Genomic DNA, 11,037 nt, shown 5'->3' with positions numbered 1-11,037 from the left:
AAAAAATGGAAGAACCAGGTCGCTGGGGGCTTGGTAATTAAGGCAAGCTACTAGTTACCTAAAACAGCTGGCTCTTACTGTTTTATGTATCATTATTGTTCAGTAACAATGGCTTTTGTCCAACTTTAGACCATTATTGTTGAGGATTTGTCGTGTGTTGACTTATAATGGAGAACTGGTTAAAAAAAGGAAAGTACCAGAGAGGGCCTTGATAGATTAGAGAGTGCTGTTCCATTGCTGGTTCATTAAGTTCATATCCCATCTGTCTGTCAATATTTTTTCTAGAACTTTGAATTAAATTCTCTGGTGTGTTCTGAAACAAAGATAGGACATCTGCAGCTTCCTAATGGATAATTTCTCTCCTATCATCTAGCCGCTGATTAAAAGGCATGAAGTTCTATATTTGTATACAAGATGGGTTGGGAACAAAACAGCGGTTCAAAATTGCATAGATATTATGAGTACATTAAAGGAATATAATTATTTTTCTGGAGCAGATAACCATTATTATAATGTGTGTGATACCTTACAATCATTAGCAAGTGTTAATGTGATATTTAACATCTTTCACCTTGGAAAGTGAACACTTTATTATGCTCCAAGTCACAAGAAAAATAATAAAATACTTTAACTCCTTCCTTACTATACCCAAATATGTATTATAAAATAACTCCAGTGCTTAATATACTAGAAGGAAGAAAACAAGTTCTACCTTCGAGTATGCATGTGCCATAAGACATTGTATTGAAGATGTGTTCTTGAAATAGACTGAAGGAAATGGACATGAAAGTGGGCAGACTTAAAATGGATTAGTTTTGTCTTCTTTAAATCATTAAAGAAAGAATTACCAGGATAGAATTTATTATACATGTTTTGTAAAATAGCACCAATTATTCAAGAAACCTCCATTCCCAGAAGTCAAGCTGACTATTCATTTTGCTCCCCTGTCTCTAAGACTTCCTTTAAGAATGCCCACATTCTCAAAGCACAATGAGTGTCAAGCTTGGTGAAGTATCAAGTTGATATTCACAACTTACTTTCAAAGAGAATAAATAAATAAAATCATTTCTAGGGAGAAGCAAAGCAAAATATTTTCCATTGCTGACTCTAAAGAAGATCTAGGAGTGTGTATTGAACTAGTAGTTCAACTTTTCTGGATGTTTAGAAATTTTCATAATAATTGGAGAGAGAGCTAGGGATATGGCTCAAGGGTGGGTTATATGCCTAGTGTGTGACACCCTGAAATTGATCCCAAGGATTGAAGAAAAATGGAGAGGGTTGGGGATGGTGCTCACCCCCTTGATCCTATACTCAGGACGTGGAGGCAGGAGAATCAAAAGTTCAAGGTCAACCTTGGCTTCGTGAGACCCAATTTTAAAATGATTTTTAAAATTGTGGAGGAAAAGGAATGGAGATTTTAGGCCCTTCAAGCCCACAGGAATATTTCCAGTCACCCTGGATACCCCGGAAACATACCCAGGCCTGTGAGCATGATTTGCCATGTAGTTTCTGTTTTATGCTCAGTATTGAACTCCTCAAGAATTATGGTTGAAGAAGGAAGTGAAACATAAACATGCCCTACCTGTTTTAATTATTTTGATACTGAGAATATTCCCCTCAGTAGGTATGACTCGTACGCTGAAGCGCAACAGTAACTTCCTACCTCTTGGCCTGTGGTTGTAGGGTTTTTCCTGCTTCTATGGTTAAGTATGAACTACATTGTTGGTGTGGAGATCAAAAAGAGGAGCAGAAAACAAGTTCCTCATAGTCTTCAAAACTTGAGAATGTAAAGCAGGAAAGGGTTTCTAAATAGTCTTCCATGACTAAATTTGATTTATCAAAATTAATGACAAGGTGGACTCATTGATATTATGAATCAGGGTTCTCTCCTGGAAGGTCACAGGCTTTAATGTGCTCTATGTTAATGTGTTCTATACATTTAGATCTGCTGGTGCTTGTCTGTGCAATACATGTTTTCATTTCAGGAGCCTGAAGTAATCTTTCTTGCTCTCTCTCTCTTTCTCGCTCTCTCGCTCTTTCTTCCCCTCCCTCCCTCCCACCACTCTGATGTCAGCTTTTTTTCTCCACTCTGTATTAGTCCTGACTCAGCCTGTCATACTTTAAGAGGGGTTCTGGGAAAAAGACCACATTTTATCTGCAGAATAAGAGGGGGCTACCCGAGCTCACAGTCCTCCCAGAACTGACTGATATCAGTACAGCCTTGTTCTCATTAGCTAGTGAATTATCTTCTTTATACTCTTCACTCCCAAGGAACCTCAGAGCCACTAGCCTCAGCCTCATAATCCCATAATCCATTTCATTCCTTCCTTGCCTGAATAGCAATAATTTTTCTCTCTCCTTTCTTCCTTTTTTCCCTCCATTTATCCTGCCCTTCCCCCTTCCTTCCTCCTTCCTTTCTCATTTTTATAAGTCCACAAATATCCATGCTCTGAGTTTCTAATACTAGCCCTTAGGCTCTCTGACCTATTAACCTGTCCAGAGCTGGCTCTCTCTGCACCTACTTGTACCATTATAGTTCTATATTCCAGGGAAACCAAAAGACTCTTGAGAGGTGCTTGGTAAATGCTGCCTTCCATTCTCCTAAGGATGAAAATTTATGGAAACTATCTCGTGTAATTAGCTAGACCTAGTTATAATGTCTAAAAATCTCCTTAGGTTCAGCCCCATGAGCTCCTGATAGCCACATGGTTCTATCTCCCTCACCATAAACATCTGGTTCCAGGTACATGGCAGAGGATGTGACCAGACAGACCCAGCAACACCTGCAGTTTCCTAAAGCACCTTCAGGATGACAGGTGTCGTGTGCACATCTGTCACTGTAGTTGTTAGAAGCACTTCACACTGACTAAGCTGGTCCTGAGTGTGAAGTGGAATAAGGTGTATGGGGTTTGAGCAATAAACATATGATGCAGAACTTTCAGGGCCAGCTGCATGGCATGCAGTTTATTCAGTGCCACACCTCAAATGCTCAGCAGGGCAGCCCATGTTAAGGGCACCCCCTAAGCAGCACAAGAGAGTCAAAGGTTGCATGATTCATTCAAGTTGAGTTTCTACCACAGCCCAACTCACCTTAGGAATGGGTAGACTGACAGCAGAGTGTCACAGAGGGAGAAGGATAAGGCCCAGAATAAGAAGCAAGGAAACTTCCAAATGTCCTCTGACTGAACAGAAGAGTTACCTTGTCCCTTGTGCCTCTGTTTTCTGTGAAGTTTTAGCTCCCAATCTTCTGTGAGGTTACTTGGAAGATTGCAGATCATGCAGACCAAGTGCTTAGAACTCTGAAAGATGCTAGAGAGCACATGCAAATGGAATGTCAAATCTTAGTAGACACCTGAGCCTGGGCCCTTCCACAGGTAGGCAGAACTGTGCTGTTTCTGTTTTTTATTAATTTAAACCTGTTACAAGGTGGTCTTGTTAGTTGAAAGATGTTGGATACAAAGCTCTCAATTAACAAGATGTTAGCTGATAACAAGATAACAAGCTGTTGGATGCAAACTCTCAACTAAGTTGTGATGTGGCTGCCCCTCGAGTAGAGTCTTGGAGGTGGGGTAGAGAGCCAGAGCCCTTGACAGGTGCATGCCAGAGACATTCCAGAAATTAAAGTCCATGCCAATGGGACCTGGGAGTGGAATATGTGTGTACTGGTCATTTACTGTAGCTCTGATTCTTGGTCCTCCCTGCATCCAGGGTAGGAGGCAGTAGCATTGAAGACCAAAAGCACATCTCACTCAACTCCAGAGGATAAATACAACACACACCTGATAAATACCAAAAAGACTGTGGGAAAATACTAGCAAAATGGGCATCTGACAACAAAACCAGATTTTTTTCCTGCAGCAATCAGAAAAAGAAAAAAAAGGGGGGGGGGACAGGTTCCAGAGGCTCCCCTCTCTAGCTGAGAAGCTTTTGGCAGTTGGTGGTTGTTGAGGAAGAGAGTCATTTTTCTTTGGGGATGTGGTGACTGGTAGGATGCCCATGCCCCAGTGGATGGACCCACACCCATATGTATATTATGGTCAGCACTGATTGAACTCAGGGGCTATTCATAATGACAACAACAAAGAGGACATGGAATTGGGAGGGAGATAGATTGGGGGTTAAGTGAAGGGCTGGAGGAAGGTAGTTGGGAATAGCTAAGACCAAAACACAACACATACATGAAACTTTCAAAGGATAAATAAAATATTATTTAAAAAGAAACTAGGCAACACAGAGACCCACAACTAGTCAATGGGCAGAGAAAAAGAGGCCACAAAGTACTTACCCCTGAATAGGACAGCTTTTTCAAACCTCTGGCTCCCAAGGCTCAGGGATCATTACCAAAGAAGAGGCAGAAAGATGGTTAAGAGCCAGAGGGGGTAGATGACCACAAGGGAACAGAATCTTCCAAATAAATGGTCATTTATTCATATGAACTCACAGCAATGGTAACAGTATGCACAAGTCCTAAGCTCAAACCAGACAAAATCCAAGCATAGACATGGGGAAGTGGGTAAGAAATCCCAACCCAATCCAAAGAACTTTTGGCAACTGATGGCTGCTGGGAGGGGAAAGAGTGTCTTACAGGGATGAGACTCTTGGTGAACCCAGCACATGAATCCACACTGAAGGACATTGAGGGACACAAAGCATTCTCTGTAGGCCATATATATATATATGTATATATGTGAGTTCATTAAACTGGGCAGGGTCATTGGGAAGGTGCAGAGAGGGGAGCAGATATAAATGCCATCAAAGTATATTGTTTGGAAATCACAAAAATTCAATTAAAAAATCAAGAAAAAATTCCACTATAAGGGGAAACATTTCATTCTAATTTTTTTCTCTTCTTTCTGTTATCACTAGGTATGAAGATATTCTGTTAGATATTTTCTCTCATGGGGTCAAAAGTACCTAAGTATATGATTGTGAGTGGAAAAATAGGGGACAGAAATCAGGTATTGGCAGTTTTTCCATTCTTTGTGTGTGAATTTTTAATATAAATGCAGGATGTAAAGCATTATGAAAATCAAAATGTTTCAGTGAACAAGTTTCAACAGTTCATCTTTATAACAATTATAAATAAACCTGTTAAATTTTTCTGGACAATGCCAGCATTTGGATTTTTTAAAATTAGTAAATTTCTTATTGATGGCAAGAAAAAAGAAACTAGGATATATATTAACATTAAATTTTTTAGGGACTGGAGATATGACTCAGTGGTTAAGAGCACTGGCTGCTCTTGCAGAGGACTGGGGTTCGGTTCCCAGCACCCAAAGGTGGCTAACAACTGTCCATAACTCCAGTTCCAGGGAATCTGATGCCCTCTTCTGACTTCCACAGGCATTACACAACAAAAGTGCACTTACATTCATACAGGAAATACACTCACACATAAAAAATAAAAATAATAAATTTATTTAGTATCTAGAAAGTTTGATATCCTAAAAAAAAAAATGCAGAATGCCTGATATCCTTGAAACAGAATCAAAACCAGAGGATAGGTGAGATAGAAAAACAGTGAATAAAAAGGAAAAGCGAGGGGATGAGATGAATTCTACAAAGAGTTAAAATCCAAAATGGAGACAATAAAAGCCAGAAGGACATGTAGTGTCACCATCTTCGAGAAGGGCTTAGAACACGTCTCAGTATCCTTAGACACATACAAAGCCGTTTGTCCAGTAATGTATTTCTAAATAATTTCTCACAAGCAAATCCTTGTACAATTTGCAGCAATGCTTATACAGTATGTTATCAGGAATTTTTGCAGCAGAAAAAATAAAACCAGTGGGAAATTAGTTAAATAAATTATGACATTGAAAATATAATAATACAACTATACAAACATAAAGCAATTTAAAAATATATTTCATTTATTTATTTTATTAGTTTTAATTTTTAATCAGTTTATTTTAGCAAAGAAACCACTCAGTAGCTAGAGATGGTCCAGAACAGGCACATGTCTGGGAGAACCAGTGGCCAGACACAGATGACCATGGTGGGGTGTGGGGAGGGAGGCAGCTGTGCTGGCTTTCAGACCCCCAGCTATGGCCAGGAAAAGAGCTCAGAGGAAGGGAGGCAAGATCACACTGTAATGGAGCCGTTGTGGAGGAAGTCGACCCTGAAGGGCTTGGGTCACACACAAGCTTGCTTCACAGGACACCTCACACCAGTGCCTCTGAGGCCAGGCAGCTCCTTCCTTGTCCCACAGAAACAAGAACAGGAGAGCACAGCCTCACACGTACTCGCCACAGTCCAATGATCACCATCTGTTTTGGTTTCCCACTTTGCTGCCCTGAGCCTCAATCAAGAAATCTGCGCCTTCATTGATCTCCAGGAACACCACGTGCTTGCCATCCAGCCAATCTGTATTATCGCAGGTCAGGAAGAACTGGGAACCATTAGTATTTGAGCCAGAGTTGGCCACGGACAGGCGGCCTGGCCCTGTATTTGAAAATGAAATTTTCATCATCGAACCTCTTCCGGTAGATGGGCTTGCCCCTCAGTGCCGCTGTGGTTTGTGAAATCACTGCCTTGGCACATGAACTAGGGGATGATGCGGTCGAAACTGCTCCCCTTGAAGCTAAAGCCCTTTTCATGGGTGCACAGACAACAGAAATTCTCTGTTGTCATGTGCACAACATCAGAACATAGGAGCATTGGATGCAGTCAGCTGGCTTGTTCCCAATCTTAATGCCCATGTACACCTGAGGATTTGACAGGGCTTTTTTGGCAGTGGGTTCTCCCTCTTGGGTTTCTGCTTTGGGAAGCTCAGATCCTTCTTCCTCCATTCTCCTCAGCAGTCTTCCCAGAAAACTTCTTCAACCAGTCATCATCTGACAAACTGGTCTGGAAAAGCCCTTCATAATTCTCATTGGTGTGGCCAAATTGACAAGAATTGTCCATCCAAAGAGTTAATAAGCGCTGAGCCATCTCTCCAGCCCCATATAAAGCAATTATTAAGCATAATGTCATTAATATTTATTTGGCACAGAAAGATATCTATTTAATATGCTATTATTAGAAAATAAGCAGGTTACAGGGGCTGGAGAGATGGCTCAGAGGTTAAGAGCACAGGCTGTTTTTGCAGAAGACCTGGGTTCAGTTCCCAGCACCCACTGGCAGCTATCAACATTCTGTAACTTCAGTTCCAGGAGACCTGATGCCCTCTTCTGACAGCCTCGGGCATTGCATGACACAGGTACACTTACATACATGCAGTAATACACTCATATACATAAAATAAAAATAATAAATAGAATTTTAAATAGAAGCAAGTTATGTTAAGATAATTTTAGTTTTCAAAAAAGCATATGGGCCAGTTGTGATAGCACACACCTTTAGTCCCAGCACTTAGGAGGCAGAGCCAGGCGGATCTCTATGCGTTCAAGTCCAGCCTGGTCTACATAGTGAATTCTAGGCCAGCTGGTGCTACAGGGAGACCCTCTCTCAAAAAGCCAAAAAAAAAAAAAAAGCATATGCATATGTGAAGTACAAACACAAAGTCTGAAGCTGGGCATGGTGTTACATATCTATATTCCTAGTATTTGGAAGACTGAGGCAGGAGGATCTTGAGTTCAAAGCTAGCCTGGGCTTACTCAGTAAGACTGGTTCAAAAAAATCTAAAGCAAACCCCCCCCCCCAAAAAAAAACCCCAAAAAACAGCAACAAGGAAAACAAAAGGCAGAAACTGTATTGTTAGCTTTCACTGCATAACAAAAAACCCTAAAATTTAGCAGCTTGAGTTAACAGTCATTCTTTTGTTCATTTTCTGTAGGTGAGAGTCTAGGCTAGCTTCAGTTGAGCAGTTCCAGGCTTGAGCTCAGTCACGCATCTATAGTCAACTGGATGTGGTCTCTGCTGGGACAGCTCTGTCCACTCAGCCTCTCATTCCCCAGGAATCTAAAAGGAGCTTGATGACAGAGTCCTCCCAAACACCACACCAGGTCTCAAAGCAGGAATGAATCCTGTCCTGAAAGCTGGCATTCTTGTTACTCCTGCCACATTCTATTGACCAAAGTCTATCACAAGGCAGCTCAGATTCAAGTTTGTTTTAAATCAGACCTCAAGTTGCCCTCATTGACCTTGAACTCACTATGTAACCAAGGCTGCCCTTGCTCTCCCAATCCCCTGGCCTCTGCCCTCTAAATCCTGGGATTACAGGCATGCACCACAATGCCCAGCAGATTACCTTTCTCAATAGAGGGAGCAGGCAAGGCACATGAAGAGACGTATTTGTTAACTTGGGTAGGTGGGAAGAAATAGTTGTGCCTTTTTGCATATAATTTGTCACAATGATAAAATAGTAATGGTACATATTTAGGATATGAAAATGCAGTTGATTTTATTCTTTCTATGCTATAAAATTCATTTTATAGTAAATAGCTATTATTTTTATTATCAAAATCATTTTCACATTAAAATGTTACTGTTTTTTTAAACAGTATTGCAAAATGTTTAAATAATCTTTTTTTAAAAAATGACAGAAAAGCATAAAGTATATATGTATATATCTTCAAACATAAAACTATGCAGAAAAAGGTCTAGAGGAATTACAAATGTTAATAATGGATTACAATTGGGTGCAGAATGATTTACCAACTTCCTAAATTTTCTACAATCAAAATAAATGAATAAAACTGAAAACAGTGGCATGTCAAAGAAGGCTGAGCACTGGTGTCTGTAAATCGCTGGAGTCAGCAACAGTATTAAACCACATACTGGGAAGGACAGACTCACTTATCTGGACTTCAATCCTGATGATATGAGAGTATTACTTGCTGAAAAATATTGATGGACATGTCTATTTATATAGAAATGTTCAGATATGCCATTAATGTAGGTCTGAGGAAAATAACAAGGCAAGTTCCACATCCTCCAACAGAATTTAGTAGAAACTACGTTTTAGAGATGTTGGGCAATGCCCGACTCCTATTAAGACTTTGGCCACAACTTGGCTACATTTCCAATTATTTGGAACTGCAGTTGCAGGAGTAATTCATTGACAACCTTTGACCTTCAATAGAACGATCTCAGAAACATCAGATGAGAAAGCCAACTGGGGCACGCAATTTCATGGGAGCATGCTTTTATTTTTTTTTTTTTTAAAAAAAGACAAGCTTAATTAGTACACTGCAAAGAGTGCAGCAGATATGTCAGGCAACAAAACTGCCTGCCAGGGGGCACTCCTTTGGGAGGCCAGTCCTGTGCTTGCCCAATGCAGGAAGTGAAAGTCTCCTTAAATTATATAACCTACGTACCTCTCTGCCTTGCCCTGGTCCCAATTCTGTCTTAGAGAACTTACGCTTCTTAACTAGAGTAGAAATAGTCTCCCAGTATCTCAGCAAGGCTCCTAGCAAAAATTAATCAACAATTAATTAATCAATCTTGAGGCAGAGGGCCTATGTGCCAGTGCCTCTCTAGGAAATACAATCCCAAAAAGCACCTGCACCTTCCAGCCAGCAAAGCCTAGAAAAGTTAACAATGCTAAGATGACGAGTGGAACTGGCCACCAGAACAATGGAGTGCCCAAACCACAAACTGTGCCATGGGAAGCCATATAACCGATACCTCAGCATCTTGGGGATGGTTGGAGAAAGAGATATTTATTATTGATCCAATGACTTCATGCTTCACAGATCAGAATTTCTCCCTCTGATCCATTTAATTTCCCATACTGTCAAGTTACACTGGAGCTGAACTGCTCTTAGACCCAGGTCTAACCTTAATCATCTGCTCCCAGGACTTACCTAGGTCAGGCCCAAGGGAAAACTTCCTCATATGGTTGGCCTCTAACCTCCAAACAACTGTGCAACTGTAGGAATATGTTTGGCTTCTTTCACTCTCATTAAAAGACAAGACTTTTTTGGAGTTCTGGGCAGATTTGAGCAGTAGAAACACTTAGGTAAGAAAAGAGACACATTTGTTAACTTGTCAAATCCTCCTCAGGGAGTGTTTGAGTAACAGATTCTTTCATAAGGAACTATTTCCCAGTAGTGCCAAGTGTACATGCGTGCGTGTGTGTGTGTGTGTGTGTGTGTGTGTGTATGTGTGCATGTGTGTGTGTGTTCCAATTCATGGATCTGGAGGACCTAATTAATACTGAATTCACAATTACAAACTGTTGCAAAGGAACCTAACATCAAGCAAAGTCATTTTGCTCTTTTTTTAATTTTAAAATAATTGTTATTGATTCTTTGAGAGTTTAATAAAAATGTGTTTGGATCCTATTCAATCCCCCTCCCCCATTTCATCTCAGATCCAACCCCATTTGTCCAATCTTTCTCACTTCATGTCTTTTTTTTTTTTTTTTTTGGTCTTATTGAAACAAAGTCTACCTGTAGCCCCAGCTGGTCTGGAACTTGCTATGTAGACCAGTTTGGCCTCAAACTCACAGAGCTGCCTGCCTCCACCTCATGAGCGCTGGGATTAAAAGCATGTGTCACCACGTCCGGCCTTCTATTAGTTTTACAAGTTTAACTTGTATTCCCCCCAATGCTCCTAGGTGCAGGTCAGTCCCCCTGGAGTCAAGACAACATACCTAGATTTATTTCAACTATAGGTACAAAGATCCATGAAAATGCCACTGATTTTATGTTTTTTAAATATAGTTATTGAGGAAGGAAAAAGGAAGTGCTTGGGCGTCGCAGGACTGGAGGCATGGGGGATAGGGAGCACTGTGGCTGCGTCGGGAAGTCCCGAGGCCCGTCGGGAGAGGAGCAGAAGGAAATGGAAGATAAAGTGGCTAGTCCAGAGAAAGCTGAAGAAGCAAAATTAAAAGCAAGGTATCCTCACCTGGGACAAAAGCCTGGTAGTTCCGACTTTTTAAGAAAACGATTACAGAAAGGGCAAAAATATTTTGATTATGGGGATTACAACGTGGCAAAAGCAAAGATGAAGAACAAGCAGCTTCCCGCTGCAGCCCCAGATAAGACAGAGGTCACTGGTAACCACATCCCCACTCCACAGGACCTTCCTCAGCGGAAACAATCTCTGGTTGCTAGCAAGCTGGCTGGCTGATTAAAAGAGCTGAACTGG

At 40.9% G+C, this 11,037-nt stretch overlaps 2 pseudogenes across 1 annotated transcript; one reads left to right on the top strand and one right to left on the bottom strand.

Moving 5' to 3' along the window:
* Positions 1 to 6,235: 6,235 nt before the first annotated feature.
* Positions 6,236 to 6,914, bottom strand: LOC103739930 (annotated as a pseudogene).
* Positions 6,915 to 10,711: 3,797 nt separating this feature from the next.
* LOC103739929 lies at positions 10,712 to 11,030 on the top strand (annotated as a pseudogene). Its single transcript, XR_003850689.1, has one exon. The product of XR_003850689.1 is annotated as a cAMP-regulated phosphoprotein 19 pseudogene (transcript).
* Positions 11,031 to 11,037: the final 7 nt, after the last annotated feature.

The sequence above is a fragment of the Nannospalax galili genome, unplaced genomic scaffold (assembly GCF_000622305.1).
Source record: "Nannospalax galili isolate Female #2095 unplaced genomic scaffold, S.galili_v1.0 scaffold339, whole genome shotgun sequence".
Classification (NCBI taxonomy): Eukaryota; Metazoa; Chordata; class Mammalia; order Rodentia; family Spalacidae; genus Nannospalax; species Nannospalax galili.
Note: the sequence above shows the minus strand (reverse complement) of the source record. Positions and strands in the feature narration are given on the sequence as shown.